The sequence below is a fragment of the Manis javanica genome, chromosome 7 (genome assembly GCF_040802235.1).
Source record: "Manis javanica isolate MJ-LG chromosome 7, MJ_LKY, whole genome shotgun sequence".
In the NCBI taxonomy this organism is placed as follows: Eukaryota; Metazoa; Chordata; class Mammalia; order Pholidota; family Manidae; genus Manis; species Manis javanica.
In genome coordinates this window covers 115,432,879-115,452,654 of record NC_133162.1, presented here as the reverse complement: position 1 = coordinate 115,452,654, position 19,776 = coordinate 115,432,879, and positions in this window count along the sequence as shown.

Here is a 19,776-nt window from a genome sequence, read left to right as displayed (position 1 = left end):
AAGAGAGAGCTGGTAGATGAAACCTCTAAGTCTTGCTTTTGAAACTAAATTAATGCAGTAGGCTGAGTCAGTGTGTACCAGGCACCAGGCAGCCCCTCACAGTATAGATACTCCTGCTGTGCCAGCAGTGTGATTCTGACCAGCTTCTTCCCAGATTTACCAGCTCTGGATAACTTCCAAGCAAAGTAATCATACATACCAAAAATACTTAGCAGTTTTGTGAAAGGTTAAAAAATGAAATTTGCTAAATCCTCTTTCCATATGAGACCTAATGAGCATCTCAAAATACTGCCTGTCTGAGGAGAGGAAGGATTAATGTTTAAAGTCATTATTCTACCTAACTCCGTCAATTTCATGTCACCAACACATCAAAAGGTGCAATTTTCACAAAGCTGTTTTCTGCCTGAGTCTTTTCATTGTGGTTTCACAACACAATTGCCTGCGTAGGCCCTCCCAGCACATCGCACCTCACAATATATGCACTGTTTGGACACAATACATTCCTGTTTTCAGTTAATTAATACATCACAAGGAGCTTTCTAAATTACCAAGCCCCAAATCTCACAAACAAATAAGCTTAGAATATTATCCCTGAGCCATGTTTTCACTGCCTTTTTTCTGTATTTTCTTTTATTTGTGTAAAATACATTTTGACTTCAGTGCAACCCATAAGAAAACTTGATATCCAAATAATATCAAGCATAATTCAAGAAGAGTAAACAAAAGCAGGGAGAAAACATTAACAGCCAGCATTATTTTTAATCCTTCACATTCTTTATCACATTTCTTAGCACATTTCATTTAGCACATCTCTGTGAGAGAAGATAATTCATTTTTTAAATTTTCCCTCCCATTGAGAGAACAGTCACAACTAAGCCACTTGCATGAGATGTAATAAATCTCCTTCCAAGTCTGAGGGAGGTCAATTCTTATTTCAACTCCACCTATTTACTACTATTTAAATTAATTGGGGAAAATCATAACAAAGTCACAAAAATAGTTTTATTTGTAAATTCAAGAAAAGGATCTTTTTTTTTTTGGTACAAAGTGTACTGGTATAATTTGCAATGAAAACCTAAATGTGTTTTCATAAGCTAGGACTAGATATATTTTGTATATTAGAATGCAGTACCCTTTAAACACATGAAGAGATATAATTTAAAACTCTCTACATATACATGTAAAGCACTCAGAAGTCGAGTAAATTCAAAACCTCAACTCTTTTGGATTTAAAACAATGGTGGGTATGCCAGTCAAGCTAAGAGTGTCTCATTTCCCAATTAAGACTGATTTATATATTAAATCTAACATATTTTGCTTTGATAAAACTTTTTTGAATATTTAGAGACAACAATTTCAGAAGGCCCTATTGAGGGTACAGAATGGAGACTTAATGTTGTAGTTTAAAAATAATGGACATCTTGATTAAAAACCTGTAATGACCATCAAGAATTAAGTGAACAATCATAATAAGGTAGTTCAAAAATAAATATATTAAATATGTAGCCCTTAATTTAAATTGAATGATGTTATTTGTAATATTTTAAAAGGAAATGTTCTAGGGATTTCATTTGTCCATAGCAGAAGGTATTAATGATTTTCTTATGGCAAAAATATTCGGTTTACAACTTAAGCATAACTGCCCACTAACAATGAGGATAGTAGAGTTTTGTGCATGTATGCACGTCTTTGGAAGAAAAGGCTAAGAGTGATGTTTATCTTTCTTTTTTTTTGTCATTCTCCCTTGAAAATGAAGAAAGTTTTCTTCATAAATTATAAAAGTAAGAGAGTGCACAAACATTAAACTCTCAACAAGAGACCTTTCGAAAGTATTTACATGAAACAGTCATTAACATGCAAGTCACATGCTAGTGTGAAAATCCTCAAGGAAGACAGAAGTAGGGTAGGTTCCCTTGTGCTAGTGGCAAGGATGGCACTGAATAGAAAGCAGCTAGGTGACAAGAGCAGAGGGTAAACTGGGGAAGAGCTTGCTAGTTGTGATCTGGTCTTTGTGCGTTAGTGTCTGGTCACTGCTAGTCCCAATCTACTGTGAGGGACATGCCCTGAATGGCTAAAGGTGCATCAGTCCCTCCTGAAACCCAGCTGGAGGCAGAGGCGGGGAATGTTATTAAGAACATGTTCAGAGGTCAGCCTCTGAGTGCCGCCTCCTCATGCTCATTCTACACCGGGTGCTAGATACCTGCAATCACAAAAGATCTTGGCAATAGCTGCAGCTGGGGCAGAGGCTGGGAACTTCTCCGGGGAGCACAGCCACTTGGTGGGGTGTTAAGAGACTTTGTAGAATACACATTATAACAACAGTAGGTCTTGCTTTGACATTCTCCACCCCCATTTACTATTTTTGCACACATCTTCTTCTGCCAGACTTTTCATATTGGACATTGAGCCAATCTAGTTAGGAGTTGATGAAGCTTTGGTTTCTCTCTCTCTCTCCACACATGCACACACACACACACACACACACACACACATACCACACACTACATACCTACATACCATCAGATTGATTTAAGGGTAAATATCAAAACAGAAATTAATTAGTAGACAATCTGAGAAGATATTTATCTGATATTTAGATGAAGGCCTTGTGCAGTGGACACAGAAACGGAGAAAACACAAGGGAATATGTTGATCATTGCCTGTCAATTAAAATATCTTTAATATTAGAAGAGGTTAATAAAGTAAATAAAAGTAAGAAGTGCAAACTCTAAAATGAATATGAAATGTACTTGCCTAAGAGTAAGTTACCTACTAGAACAAAAAGGTTTGCATAAATTACTAATGAAAGCACACCTGAAAACAATATCTGAATACCTATGAACTGCCACATATTACACATTGACATCACCATTTTCTAACAAGATTGCAAGGTAGATTTAGATTTTTATGATAAATTATGATAAACAGAAGGAAAGTACTTGCCCTAAATACACATATAGTGAAATTGGGATTCACCCTGGGACAGTCCTTCCAAAGAACTTGCCGTGTCTTCCACGCCTGCGCTCCTCAACTTGTAACCTCCCGACAAGAGCAGCATCAGCGTCTTCTGAGAACTTGCGAGAAAGGACAATTTTTAGACCCTGTTCCAGAACTGCTAACTCAGAAACCCCAGAGGTGAGCCTCACAATCTGTTTTTTCTCCAAATGATTGTGAGGTGTTTGAGAACCACTGCTCCGGAGTATGATGGGATTTGTCTACTTATTCTCAAATCTATGTAATTACGTGTAAAATATCACTTAGGTACTAAAGTGACTTGCAGATCTCAGCCGAGGAGAAACAATGCCAAGAGGATGGTCACTTACGGCAGCCAAATGTAATAGATAAATAGAGCTCCAGAAAAGAGACCTAAGACTCTGTATATTCCCCCAGACCTACTAAAACAACATCAGATGATAAAGTTCAATATACCTGTATCTTTATTCTAGTTAGACAGAAAGGAATGAGTAAATTCTCTGCCTTATTAAAATTATTTTTCTCTACAATGTATTAACAATATTTTTAAAGTGAAATTACCTCACAATAAGAGTTTCTGTTTTTTGCTAACACCAAAACTCAATGATTAAAGTATATACAAATAGCTTGAGATCAGTGTATGAAGTCTTGCTAGGCTGGTTAAATATTTCTTGAACTTCAGCAAAGTTCATGATTCTCCTCCTGTACCTAGATTTCTTGATCTAAATAGTGGGACAACAAAATATAACCAGTTTTAATGGAAATTAATGAAGACATTAAATGAAAGAAATTCTCCTAACATGTGAACTAATATCACTTGGTCTAAAACATCTTTGGACCTAGTACAAGAACATCTCCAGCCTCTAAATAGTAATGTACTATGTTGGGCCATGTGACCACAAATACACATTCTAGAAAAATGTGCATCTGATTGCATACTTGTGACTTTAATCATACAATTCCATTGATTTCTATTATAATTTCAAAGTTGTGTTCAAATAAAAGAATTGCTTCAGAGATATAATAAATATCAAACTTAAGCATCATGCAAAGAGCATGCAGATATGGTCACAATATAGTTTATGTGCATTTAATTCTTCTACACAGTGTTACAAGAAAAGTTGGTTAAATACACAATTGATCCACATAAACCTTGACACAGTTATTTATTAAAATGGGCACTTTAAATCTATTTTTCCTCTTTAGTTCCTAACACAGATTGGCCCTTACAGAGAATTAAAAGAAAAAATATATATTGACAAAGTTTTCCACAGATTCTACAGCAATAATAAACAGCCATACTGATTGTATCAACTAATTCAGTAGAATTCAGCAGCTGGAAGAGCTGCATGAAGATTTTATATTAGACAGCCCTGATGCAATGTAAGTAAGCTGACTTGACTTAACCTTAAGTATTACAACATCTTCTAAAAGCAAGTCTCCTTCCTGTTGTTTCACACTTTAATTACTTCTTTAATCGACTCATGAGTTGATTAACTTAATACTCTTGGCAATAAGTACCTGGTCTAAATGGGAGAGCTCGTTGGAGCAGTGGTCTTTGAATGTCACCTGGTGCAGGCCAGCAGCTGAAGGTTCAGCTTTAGAGTCACCTGGGGGACTTCAAAGTCCACACATTAAATACCTGAAAAGCAAAATTATACCACTGCCAGCATTTATTAAATAATTTCCAAGTAAGCTGTTCTAAATTGTTACCTACACTGCTTGGTTGATCCATTCCTTTCCCAAATTAAAACCATGGACCCTGTGAGTCTTGAATTCAAAGAAACAGGGTTTTCCCAGCTAACATCAGGCCATCGTGTATCTTGCCAGTTGTGAACATCACACGGGACCTTATATGCAAAAAGAGCTATGGATATTTAAGAGGAAGAAGGTTATGAATATACTGGATCTTAGCAGGAAAATATAAACCCCTTCTTTTATTCTACATATTTGTATACAGTGTAAGAATACTTACCTCACATAGACATTCTGAAGTTCATACAAAGTATCACACCTTTTAAATTCCCCGGTTCTGCACTTCACTTAATTCATCTGTTTTAGCAATATATTTTACTGGTCCAACAAAGAGACAATAGTAGTATTGCATAATCAGGAAGCAATTGATCAAGGGATGATGTTCTCATAATTCTTCCTGTAAAAGATTTAGGTTTTACTCGATACTTAGCAGCATTTAATGGGGGTTTAAAGGTCGAGGAAAGTGAAGAACTGACAAGGCAACCGTTGTCAAATTCCCTTGGGTAAAGAAAGAAACCTTCCTCCCGTCTCAGAATCTTTTTTCAGGCGACAAAAAGAGGCATTGCTCAGGTAGGCTCCTCCAGTTTCTCCGCGAATGGGGACTACTACCTTTTCTTCCCTTCAGTTGTAATTTTGATTGAAATTTAATGAGGCAAAAACAAAGTGCTAATAAACAAGAATTGAAGTAATTAATGAACAATAATCTTTATACCTTCTACTTCTATTTAATTTAAGGACTTCATGGTGCTATAATGAAGCCGCGGAGGTAACTGTGAGTGTTCAAATGGCATAATCTGAGGCAGTGATGGGTAATAGCCCCAGCTAGGAATAGAAGAGAAATTTGGGAAGACAATGATGCAACTCTTGATGCCGATCAGATAGGATCACGAGACCTATACTGATTACCTAACTAGTTAACAAAATGACAAAAAAATACATTATACTGAGAGACTATTAATTATCAGAGACTCTATTAGGCACCTGGAATACATTTTCTTACCTAATTTTCAAAGCAGTGCTATGACTTCCATTTACAGCGTCTGAATCTCAGAATAGCTAAATATCTTGGGGTTACACTGTTCATAAGAGATGCACCAGAGAATGAAAATTAGTTCTTTTGAATCTAGTACCATTCTTACTCTTTGACTTTCTTTTTTCAAAATAGGTCAAAGGATTTATTTAGCTATTTAAATTTATTTCAGCATGTTTTATGAAAGCAACAAAGGACTTTTAGATAACAGAGTTCTAGTCTCATATTTGATTTTAGCTGGTGTAATTTTAAGGAAAATATAATATTGTATCTGATCTTTGGTTTCCATGACTATAGTATAAGTAGAGTAGAACCTCTGTAGCATTGTTTGAAGGCTCTAAATGCCCACTTAAATTTACATTTATATATAAGAGAAAGATAAAAGCCAACTAAAGAAAATTATGTTCATTTAATAATATGATAATCTATCCCTATGTAAGTTATTCCATTACTCAGCAAGATTTACTGAGCTACTAATATGTGCCAAGCATTGTTTAGTTACGAGAAATAGAGTGGTGAATGAGGCAGTGTTCTTGCTTTTCTTAAATTCACTATAGTTGTATTGAGGTGGAGGTTGGAAGAGGAGGAGAGCTATAAAATCACCACGTGAAGAATAATAATTTCAGGCCGTTTACAAGTGATGGGTGGTCATTTAAAGTGAAATTTAAATGTTGAGGGAGATGGCTATGTCAAGTGGTGGATAACATGGATATAGAGCCTTGTGAGAGTAGTCCAGGGAGAGAGAAACTGGAAAGAGTATGTTTGAGGAACTTTGAGAGAACCAGCTGGAGAGCTATGGAGAGCTATGTCAATGAGTCAGAGGCGGATTGAGTTCCTTTCCGCCATGCTTGTTTCAGTTTCTTTGGTGGCATAATTATAACTCTAATACATGATTGTTTGATTCATATAGCCAAGTGTCATTTTTAAAGCTAATTTATTGTTCCTAAACAGGAAGCAATATAAAATATAAAGTTTAAATTCATTTATTACCAGAATGCCTTAAGATGATAATGCAAAACTTAAAAATCCACTGAAACAACTATTGAATTATGCGTATCTGTGCTCTTAAAGATTCTTCAGAGAGAGAAAATGCAAAGATAAATGTTAATATAGTAACTGATCTAGAAATTATAAGCTTATTAGGTATATTTTGTATTACATAAGTTATGATATTTGCTACATCAAAAAGAAGTCATGGTGGAGGGGATTTTAAAAATACACAGAAAATAACTTGAAAATGGTTTTCCAAAATGTTAAGTTTGACAGGCAGTTGTTAAAGTAAACAACTTTAAAAGCAATTCCAAAGGAAATTAGAGCTGGCTTAGTAAACATTTTCATTAGCTCAGTAGATTTCCCTAAGGACTCTAAGTGGCCAATGTGTACCTATAGGCTTTCCCACACTTTCTTACCACTCACTTAGGATGAGGTTGGCTTCTAGCAGACATAGAAAAATGTGGCAATTGATTAATCCAAGGTCATTCTAAATCAGGTATTGTGACTAATCTCTAAATGTCCTTAGGTTGATTTCAATTATTAAATAATAGCTTATTTTTTCCATATAAAACTACTCAATGAGGACTAAACAGACCAAGTTCTTAAAAAACATGACTGTTATACACCTGAATCAGGTAGTAAATTACAACAGCAAATTAGTCATCCAAAAATAAGTGGAAACTAATTTACTTTTAAAAACATGTGTATCACTATATGTCATTATGAACATAACCCTATATCTGTATATGTATTAAATATATATACATTTATACCATTGTGTGTGTGTGTGTGTGTGTGTGTGTGTGTATGCTGCAACTGAGCAGCTAAAAAAAGGAAAGAATTTGGGTATCTGTTTCTTCACAGTGTCAATATGCCAATTATTTTTAAATAAGTGGTATAAAATTAATTTGATATTCTTAATTTGATCAAATTCCTCCTAACATACAAACTAACAGTGGATAATTCAGAAGTTGCAAATAATCTTAGCTTGTTCATCCATTAAGTCATAATTCAGACATATATTCCCAGCAACTAGGATTGGTTTACTAAATGCAGAATCATTGCCTAAATGAAAAGACACAGCCATCTATTAGCTTTGCCGCCCATATTCTGTAACAGAAAGGTAGATGTTACTTTGTCTACTATCATTAGTAATTTACTATTTTAACATTGAAACTTACTTTTTAAATATTTAAATTTACTATTTTAACATAAAAAATAGGAATTCTATAATCTACCTTCCATTAATAGTTTTCAAACATGATTCTCCAAGTCTCTCTAAATGGATTAAGAGGAATATAGATTTCATTTTTTAATGTATGTCTGTGCAGAAATGAGAGTCATTTGGTTGAAATGGTTGATTACTATTTAGGCATTATAGTTGAGTTATTTTCTGCATTTCCTGTCTTAGCTTGGGCTGCTATAAAAAAAAATACCATAGATTGTTGGCTTATAAACAACAGAAATTTATTTCTCGCCATTGTGAAGGGTAGAAGTCCAAGATCAGGGTCCCAGCACGGTTGGATTCTGACGAAAGCCCTCTTACAGGTGGTAGACTGCCGACTGTGACTTCTGTCCTCACATAGCAGAGAGCAGAGAGAGAACAAACTCTGACTCCTGTAAGGATCCCATTCATGAAGGCTCCACCCTCCTGGTCTCATCTAATCCTAGTTACTCCAAATAGCATTGATGGGTAGGCTTTCCACATAGGGATTTGGTTGTGGTGGGTTGGTGGGGGGCACAAATATTCGGTCCATACACTTCCCAACTCCCAAACTGTCAATATCTCACTTTCCCATTTAGCTCAACTACTCTTCACTTTTTCACAAAACCTAAAATCTTTCATTGCAAGGTAGCCCCATGTCTACAGACGAAGCTCTTAGAGCAGTGTTTGTGCGGAAACTGCTCATATCCTGTAGGAGTGAGGGAGGAAGAGCAGCCCACCAACCACACTGCCTTCTGAATGCTGAGCTGCGTGTCTCTTTCAGGCCCCTCGAGTCAGGGCCCTGCCTGAGACCAATGGTGACGGTAGCTCAGCGTGTCCTAGGTTAGACTCTCCTCAAAGTACCGTAAGACTTCAATGCTGCAGGTGTGGAGGGGAGAGAGAAAGACGGAACGAAATGACTACAAATATTTGTGGCATTGTTCTCTTTTCCTCGAAATGCACAGCAGGATTTAGATCATTGTATCTGTAATCTTTTAACACAAGACGAAATATTTTTGGTTTGGGTTGGCGCTTATTACGCGTGTTTTATTTTAACATTTTTGTTTTTGTTTTGTTTGTTCTGTTTCCTTTAGACGGGAACTGTGCCATCAGATTCGCCTAAAATTGATGGCTAAATCAATGTCATACGTTAAAAATGCTCATGTATATATAAAACAGAAAATTCTAGAGCAGAAAGTTAATATTTTGCCACATTTACATTTGCATCAAATTACTTTTTCCCTCTGTCAAGTAAACATTAATAGCCAAATATTAATATTTATTTATAACAAATAAATATTAATTTCTCCACCTGCTCTCCCCAGAGGTAATTATTACTCTGACATTGGTGTGTCCCATCTCATTCACGTTTCAGGTTCCAATATACAAGTTGAATAAACATAAGGAATATGTAGGATTGCTATTTTCTTATTAAAAGAACATAATTCCTTTTGCACCTTGCTTGCATCACAACTTAAGTTTCTGAATCTTATCCATGTTGATGCATGTTAATTTAGTTTACTTTAACAGGTATATAATTTTTCAATGTATGAAAAAGCACAGTATTGATTAACTCTCTTTTACTGAATCTTGTAATCAAGAAGTTTGTTTTTTAAAATGAGAATAAAGGAACAAGGGAAATTTTGAAGTGGTTTAATTAACAAAATTTTAAAATATGCACATTCAGAAATAAATAAATGAAAGCACTACAAATGTCTCCAAAAAACTATTTCATTTAACTGTCTCAAGTATTACTACTTAATATCTAGTTTAATTGCCTTAATTGTAACCTTCTGAACACACTTTTAAAACTTCCTAATTTAAGACATTATAGGATAATACAGATTCCCATTTTAAAAAAGTGTTTTTGTTTTGATTATTATTTTTAATCACCATTTCACTGTATAATTTCCTCGTAAAAGATTCCTTAGAATCATTCATGGTTTGTGGTTCTGGATGCTCTCCAACTGGGTTACATATGATAGGCACTTTGCCCTGTTTATGCAAAAGTTGAGTCAGAGGCTATTAGCAAGTTAGCCTGAATGGAATAACCACAAACCATAACTAATATTAATATAAACATACTTTACTTAAAAGGACCTTATCCGAATAGTCCCCTAGTAGATGTAACATTTTAATGCAATTCTGCATACACTGGGAGAATAAAATCTGTGGAAAAGAGTTTTTTAGTCAAGAACCCTTGAATTCAAAGCCTTGACCTACCTCTTATTAATACAATTTTACTTTGGACAAATTTTTTTAAAATTTCCCTTTATCAAATTTTCCTTATTTCCCAGGCAGAGTATGTAGGTACTGTACATGCATAATTTCTAATTCTCATATTACTTTAGGAGACAGGAGTCATTATCACTATTTTTTACTTCCATTGAGAACCCTGGGGTTCACAGGTTTAAGTATTTTGCCCCAAATTCCAAATTCAGTAAATGGTGGAAAAAGATTCAAGCAATTGTTCCTGATTTATGCAATTTCCACTACTTAAATTTTCACACATGCAGTTGATTGCATAGTTTCTTCCAAATTCCTGTCGGCTGGCAACTTCAGAATGGGACTATGTTTGGAAATACAATCTTTGCAGTTGCAAATAATTAAAAGCCCAGCAATGAAATCATCCTGGATTTAGCATAAATCCTAATCCATGTTTTCTTGTAATTATTGACCATTTGTATATTTTCTTTGGAGAAATACCTACTTAAATTATTTCATCATTTTTTAATTGTTTCCCTCTCTTTTTTTGTCCTTTAAACCTTGAGTTGTAAGAGTTCTTTGTATTCTAGACACAAGTACTTTATCAGATCTTATCCAAATGTTTTCTTTCATTTTCCCAATTGTCTCTGTTTGCAGGATGTGATTGTCTGAAGTATAAATGTTTTTAATTTTGATGAAATCTAACTTAACCATTTTTTCTTTGGTTGCTTATGCTTTAGGTGTTTTATCTAACAAGGCTTTGCCTACCACAAGGTTATGAAAAGTGACTCATATGTCTTAAGTGTTTTATACTTTTATCTCTTATGTTTAGTTCCATGTTCCATTTTGAGTTAGTTTGTATGTTTATACATAATCTTTACATATAATAATCAAAATGTTTTATTTGTAATAAATAAATTTAAATAAATTTGGTTTAGTCTTATAAATGAATATACTTTTAAAAAATAAGTTTGTACCTACATATTTGGTCAGTCTGGCAAATATTGGCACATATTATTTTACTTGTAACTTTTTAAATTACCAAGTTTCCGTGAGAGTAATTATATGATACCATTTATAGTTACTATACTTGAAAAAACACTGCTACAGGTTTCCAAATTTATCTTCATGTACTGAATGTTCAAATACATGAGGAAAGTTGGTAAACAATATATTGGCACATATTTTAATCCAGTATGATCTAAAAAATCATTTGAGAGATTAGATTTTTAAAAACAGAAAAAATAAGGGGAATGAAAATAGAAAGCTGGAGAATCTAATGAAAGAGAGCTGCAATTAGTGGTAAAACTTTCTGAATATTTCAGTGTAGTTTCTCATATCATTACATGTTTCTTACAAATATGTTACAAGTGCTCATAATTCTAATGTTTGAAAAATAATATTTAGAAGTTGTTTTGACATGAGACATCATGGTCATTAAAAAGTGTATATATGCTAAATGCAATTAGTACTTGTTTTTGGTTACACGGTTTAACCTGATGCTACCTGCTCTAAGGCATACTTGGCAGCATTTCAAAAAATCCAGCAGATGTTTTGTGTTTCCCATAAAGAGGAGTGTCTGTGTGTTTGTGTGAGGAAGGGTCTATAGCTATCCACTGTGAGTCTCATATGACTCGTGATGCTACCTGAACCTTTATATCCAGTAGTGTTAAGTATAATTTGTTAATGATTTCCTTTTTATAGTTTTGACATCCCTGAGGTGGAAAATTAATTAATAAAAATTCTTTTTTCACTATTATGTGAATACTGAGTGACATTGTTGGAAGTATATCAATACATAAGATATTGGAAGCTATTTTAAATATGGTATACTTATATATAATATAGAACTTTCTCTACATGAAATAAGAAAAAATATCTGGTTATTAATATGTGATTTGCACATACACAGAAAGATGTCAGATTTTCATAGGTTCATTAACATAGGATCATTTTCTAAAGTGTGGTCTTTTGAAGCATGCAATAATTTAGGTGGCATTATAACACAAGTAAAATATTGAGTCTGCAATTAGTCAGTTGGCTATCATTTTAAAGAGAAAATGACCAATTGTTCATGCACATCACAAGATCTCAGCCCTTAAAGAAATATAATATGGATTTATTTAAATGCTTTGTTAATGCACTCAAAATATAATGAAAAATTAAATTTATATACCAATTAATAATGGAAACACTCTTTAAAATGTACAAGCAATTTTGGTAGACATATTGAAAAAATGGACATATCCAGTATTCCTGGATGACTACCTTTTATTTGTATTTCTAACATTAAATCTGATGATTTAAGTGGTTTTTACTTATTGCAATTCTATACGTGCAAAAGGTTTATGCTATAAGAGACACCAAGAGGCAGCACAAAACCCACAAATGCCCATACCCAGCAACTGTTTCCTTGCATCTAAAAATTTGTCAAGATGAAGCATGCTTCTTTAATAATCTACAAGCCAAATGGGGCCTTCCCAAGAGAGCTAAATAAGATTGTTTCAAATCCCCAGTTTCCTCAGCCCATGGTTTGGTGAAGCCCTTAAGTCCCCAACCCTCAGATTTCTAGAGATTTGAAGTATGTATGCATAATTTATTCTGTACCTTCAGTCTCCAGAGTCTAAAATTGTTGTCTTCTTTAAACATCAGCAAGACTACTGCATAATGCACATTTATCCACATGTACCTGCCAAAAACTGTAAACAGAAAGTGCCACAGAAATGTCAGAATTTACAGAAACTGTCCTTGTGTGTGTGTGTAATAGAACAAGTGTGGGATAACGCTTCAGAGGGATTATGTTTCTCATCATGTAGAAAACAAACAAAAAACACATGCTTTCTTTTCCAGAAGTTTAAAAATGTAGCATTGAAAATGAGAGATACAGAGAGAGGTAACTACATTTGGAAGCGGGATGAGATATGTTATTTTATGGAAGACATGGATATAAACTATAAACATAACAAAAATTGAAGTAAAATCTATCAGATTTGTAGAACCTCAACAGTTTCCTGGATTAAAAAGAAGAGGCCAGACTAAATATAGGTGACACTCCTTTAAATAGCCAGGTTTAATTTAACTTAAAATTAGTTGCTAAAGTAGATGAAGTATGATACAGAAATATATACATTTGTGCATGCATTCATGTATAAATACATGCATACTTCAGGAATTGAGTGAGGTATAAAATCATATATAAGAGAAAAGAACAGGTTATTTTAATCTCTACAGTCCAGGAGAATTTTATTGTACTTCTAAAATAAAAAAAGATATTAATTGTGGAAAGTATGCTCTTTCTTTGACAAATTTTTTCAAATATTTGATATAAAAACTACGCTATTAATTTTCTATAGCATAAAAGTTTATTTGAGATGAAGTTTTAATTTCTCCTCTCACTTAATTTTACTGAAAGTCAAAATACCCAAAAGCCTTTCAAATAGTTAATGATTCTTAGGTCACCTGTACTTAACTTTGGAGCCTCTCAATGACTTATATGGATTAATAAAAACCTTGACATTTAATGAATAATCCTAAGTTTGTATTTACTTTTTCTATTAAAAATGTCAAGATCTTACATCAGATACTCAGAGGTGTCTATGATTAAAAAAACAGAAAACAAAAAAAAAAGGTTAAGCATGTTAAGTAGATGTAGCCCACAAAATAGTATTAATCTTTAGCAGATAAAACACATTGGAGCAAGTTAGCAAAGATAATGAATATTAAGTCTGTATAGGATGTTATACTGTTAAAGTGGAAAATGTAAATGTGCAGAATTTAAAAATAAAAGTCATTTTGCTGCTAATAAATATACACAGATATTTGGGAGAATTGATATACACCCGGGGTATAGTGGATGCCAATAAGAAAGTCATTTATAACAACCAACACCAGAAGGAAATCCTGCAGACCATCAGTGAGCATTTGTTGCCGATACAAGTGCAACGAGGATAAATTTTAATCCATTAAATTGTTCAAATTCTTCACCATAGGCAGATTTTACTCTACCTTGTATTATCATACACAGTTCTTTTTCATTCTCTTTTTTATAGGAATTAAGCCAGATAATGGATAAAGAGAGAAAGGAGTTAAAGGATGAAAATATCATCTTTAAGAGTGAGTAAAAAAAAGGAGGGGAGAACTCTCTTATGGACTGTATGAAATTAGTATAATCCTAACACTTACACTTAAGAAAAATATCCAATAGAATACTCTTGATCAATCTTTAATATTAATTAATGCTTAAAACTTAAGATAATAAAAAGGGATTCCCATGTTAAGAATGTCTCATTACATTCATTCCATGTTTAACCTAGGGATATGAAGATGACTTAACATAAGGAAATTTACTAATAGATTTATAACTACCAATTATTGACTAGTCATAAAAGTATTTGAACATGCATATAACTGACATTTGATAAAATTCAGCAACCATTCCTAACAAAAAAAGAATAAGAATAAAATCTTTAGGTGATAAAAACAGCTTATTTTAGACCAAGATCTTGATTATATTTGCTAGTGAAATCCAGAGGAATTTTATCTAGAGGTATAAAATGAGGACCTCATTGTCACTTTGTTATTCAAGACAATGCTGGCTGTTCTGGTCAATATAATATGGTATTAAAAAATATATAGATGCAAGTCTTAGTGGGGGAAGCAGAAGAGTCACTGTTATGAGTCACCTGCATGGCTTTTACTTTCTTTTTTTAATGGCCCAGAGTATTTCAAATTTTTATTGCTGTTCAGATTTTGCAAATGTTTAAGTGTGACTGGCTTTTTTCTTAAGTAGTGACCATTTTTTTAATATAAAATGACAAAATAGTATCTGTAAAAAGTATAAAAATGTGATACCTTGTTATTTTGTCAAATACAGATTCATATACTGTCAAATTTGTATGCAGACCAATATTGTATCACTGTACATTTTATTTTAAAATGTAGAAACTCTAAAATACATTTTTGAGTAAGTTTCCCAATTGTCACTATATCAGAAAGCCTGTGGGTTTTTTATTCCAAAATTGTCTATTCCACATTTTTCATTAAAATGTCCTTCATTTTCTGAATAATGGTGAAAGTAGATGATAATTTTAACTTAATTTTTATATCTACAGCTTGCAAAATGAGGTAGATACACAGATATAAACATAGATAATATATGTGGGTAGATGCATACACACACACACACACAACTGATCATAGCATTTATAAATTTCCCCTTTTTTTTCTATGTGTAATTGGCTTACAAAAAGTCTGGTAAATAGAGCTTTTATAGCTGGATTTCATGGACCAGAAAGGTCAACCTAACTAAAAAGTCAGAGATTTTTTAGTGAATTTTATATAAAAATGCTACAAAAATAATGCATTTGGTAGTCTTTCAATGACTTTAAAAAGACAAAACACATCTATGGAAAGAATCTTGTCTTATTAAATTTATCACATGTGACTTGGAGTCCTATTAATCGGATGTTACTTCAAATACTAAGGCATCTGAAGTTAAATGAACACGCTGCTTTTAACAACTGAATGTCAGAAGCCAGGATATCCTAGTAGGATAACCTTCAGGATCAAAAGAATGTTTCATGTAGTAAAGTTGAAACAAATATATTATCCTAAAGTCATCAATCAACTAAAAGCAATTAATGCATGACATTAATCAAATACTAACAATAGCTGCATTATTATCACGATTAATCTGTTGACATAATTCTTCAACTGGTGTACTTTGTAAAAGTGGTAGTTCCACAGATCTAATATTCATTCCAAATAATACCTATGTAATTGTATAGACTAATTTTTAAACTGAAAAATGCTTGGGTTCTTTTAAGTGGATATTTTAGAAATACATTTTATTTTCATCTATGCTCCCACTAAACAAAGAAAAAATGATGAATAAAAAATATTAAAAGGAAAAAGTAGTGATATTTGCCAAGTGACATTTAACTGAGTAAGGGCCAATATTTTTAAAGTTTTATTATATTTTAATATGGTCAAGTAAAATTGTGAGGCCAATATCCAACAAGATAATACCAAGGTGTAAAAGCAAGAGGCGGGGACAGAGAGCATTAATTGGTGTCATTAAATAGATTCCCTTGGTGTTGATTGTACCATTAAAATGTAAATCTGGCTAAAGTTTTAGGTGCTATCATGTAGAGAATATAAACTATGGAATAGTAATGTTAAAGATTGCCTGGAGTCCATCAACCTGGCTGATATTCAAAATTGAACATCCTGTGGTTAGAGTGAACTTCAGTTGGAAACTCAATTTTTAATCTAAACCAATTATATTAAATTTACCTTCTTGAATTAGAAAAGGAGCTTTTGGAGATACAAACTTATATTATGACTAAATTTTCATCTGAGAAATCTGTAGGAAGTTGATTAGGTAGCCAACTTTCATTTATTTGGCGTAATGCGGAAGGATCGATCAGAGCACCCTGCAAACTTTCTCTCAGCACATATAATTCTATGTATGGACATAATATCTATCTACTGATGATTCTTATCTTACATACCAAGGGAAAGACTGTCCCAAATTTGGGTGAAATGCAAAGTCATTGAAAGTCCAAGTTCCTTTAATAAAATATAATGATGAAGGGATTTAATAATGCATAAGCAAACTTTAAATGAAAATGCTGAAAATTCTTTAAATACAGAAAAATAATGATACTTCCATATTACTTGCAAGCACATATACATGGAGGTGTACATGCATACATGCACCCACACACACATCTGAAAATATTAAAATACTAGGAACTCAGGGTGAAGCCTAGCTGAGTTGACATTGAACATAAAAAGCTAAATGATTGGAACTTTAATTACTTTGATGTCATGCCTTGTAACTATATGCCCGCCTAAGCCAACACAAGTGACATGGAGCAAAGGCCATGGCTGTTTCAACATAGTAACACATTTCTAATGGTTGATTGGTAAGGGCATTGAACTGAACGTGTGCTAGGAACTGAAAATAAAACTATAGAAATTTGGTGCCTATAGAAGTTGTGTATATTTATTTTATCTGTATCTGTTTGTATTAATATGGAATGTAGGTTATATAAACATGCAAATTTAGCTTATATATGCATGTCAAATACATGTCTGTTGAGAGAAAAAGAGAAAAGGTAGAATTCTCTATTTTAAAAAGGATATTTAAATGAATAAAAAAATGATAATTTGACATGAAGGAATAGAGTGGCTTTTTCAAACCAAATGAAAGACTAAAACCAAATCGTTACAAAAAGATAGATGTAGGATGGATACAACTAGTTGATGGATTGCTCTTCTTTATTCTTAATGTTTTCTCCAGTGGTTTAGAATAATTATGCATATAAGTAGTATGAAAGTGGTAGAGGATTTTGAGCTAATGAAAAAAAAGGCTTTTATTATTTTGCTTCACTCTATTTCCACCGCCAAAGTTCCTTTAACATTTGCAGATGTTTTTAAGGATAAATGAAAGGGAAGAAAACTTCCCTTCCCTTCTAATAGTATGTAGAGCTTTACACTATAAATCAATTTCCAACATTGCTTTGAAGTTTTCAAATTTTAGAGATTTGCCATTTTGTGGTTCCACAGAAAAGAGCATAACTAAAAATCTACTTAACTTACATATTAGAAGTTGGAACCAGAGGCCTGTTCATTCTAGGCAGCTCCTTGGGTTAAAGGCTGGAACTGCTTAGCAATATGAACTACTTTCAAAGGTATAATATGTCATCAAAGATCTTTCATTTTTCTGTTATTGGTGATGCTATTAAAGCTAGAAATGAATATGGAGCTTAACTTAGGCATTTCAACTATTTAGCATGTTATTGCATATTTTAATATTTTTTATGAACATGTGGATTTTTTAAATTATTTCAAGTGTAAAATGTCCTATGAAACTTTTTCTATGAAATTCTTAAATTTGGTTCTTATTTCATAAACATTGGAACTTAAGCACATTTATATTTTCTATCCTTTCTATCTGTTTGAGGTTATCTTTTTTTTCTTTCTATCAAAATAAAATAACTCAATTCCCCTCCCGAAGTAGCACAAGCCAACAACTTTCTCAAGTAATTTCTAGAAACTCTAGGGAATGCAGGCATCTCCTGATATTTCTTTTCCTCACTGGCTGTAAACTGCCCATCCCAGGCAATATCTGGTGGCCCCATCTCTGCTGTTCTGTGCTACTTGAAATGTCTGCAGCACATGATACTCGGGAAGAGAGGTACTAACATTCCTTCAGAAAATATCATTAGGAAATTAAAATGAAGAAATGGAATATTGAAAATTGTCTAGCATATCGCTGCTCCCCTGCAGTTCATTGGTTTTTTTCCCCTTACACTGGGGAGGTCTTGGCTGGCTGTATCTCTTTTTATCCCTTGTCTTGTGAGTCCCTTCCTTCTATGGGCGCTCCACTCCTCACTTCAGCTCCTCGCTTTCCCCCTTTCCTCACACTTCACCATAGAATGCTGAAGATTCCTTCTTAATATACAAATTATCCCTCTGCTGAGATGCCTATTTCACACTATTCAACTGGTATAACCTTTCACACTATAATGAAAATACTTATCAACCTCTTGTAAAGAATTGACATTTTTCTTACTCAACAAATATTTGGGCCTGCTGCCAACACATTACAAAGGTACTTGGCTTACATATTCATAACTACGAGGGTTTATCAAAATGATTCATTCCGAAGTATAAGAGTCTGACACAAAGACAAATTTCACCTTTCTGCCTTAGAACCACAGGAAGTAATGTGTGAACACATTAAATGTAGCTGATTTCCCCCCCCCTCAAATCTTCTAGTAATCAAGGTCAAACAAATATTGAGGTAACTGGATACTTAAAGTAATTAAATGCAATTAGAATTGAATATAACATTTCCTCCATTATTTATTTTAGTTTATAATTAAAAATGAATTAGAAAGGATTTCTGTTCCCAGCTATGATGGTGTAGCTTGTATGAGAAAAGCAGCCCTGCCAAGAATACCTAGAAAATCTGGATAAAATAGAGAAGAAACAAACAAAACAGCTCTTTAAAATAACTATACAGTTGGGGATCAATGTCCAGGTGGGACTGAGAAATGGTAGGACTCAGAAGGCAATGGCACGCTTTTTTAGAAGTAGGTAATAGTAATAAAATAACAATAATAATAAATGACAACCTAAAATTCTACCTGCAGTGAAAATGCTCCAAAAAAATAATGACAAAACAAAGATACATTCAAACATAGGAAAACAGAATATTCATTCTTTGGAGCTCACTCAGATAGAACTCCTCAAAGGAATACAGATGCAAGAAAAATGAATCTACATAGAAATATAAATATGTAACAATAAATAAAGAACAATGGAAATAGTATGAAGCCACATAAACGTTTTTTTGTACAAAGCAATAACAACCTGCTGTAGGTTTTGCAAGGAAATATAAATTTAGATATGTGCCAATAATAGCATAAAAGCTATTAAAGTGGTAAATGGAGTTAAGTATTCTAAGGTCCTTGAACTGTGGGAACATGTCAAATATGCATGTTGTAGTGTGGACAGCCATTTTCAAAATGTGGGCTATGAATTGGTGTCCATCCCTGAGAGGTTTGTGGGGATCCTATAAATCAAAGTTATATTTCTAATTCTG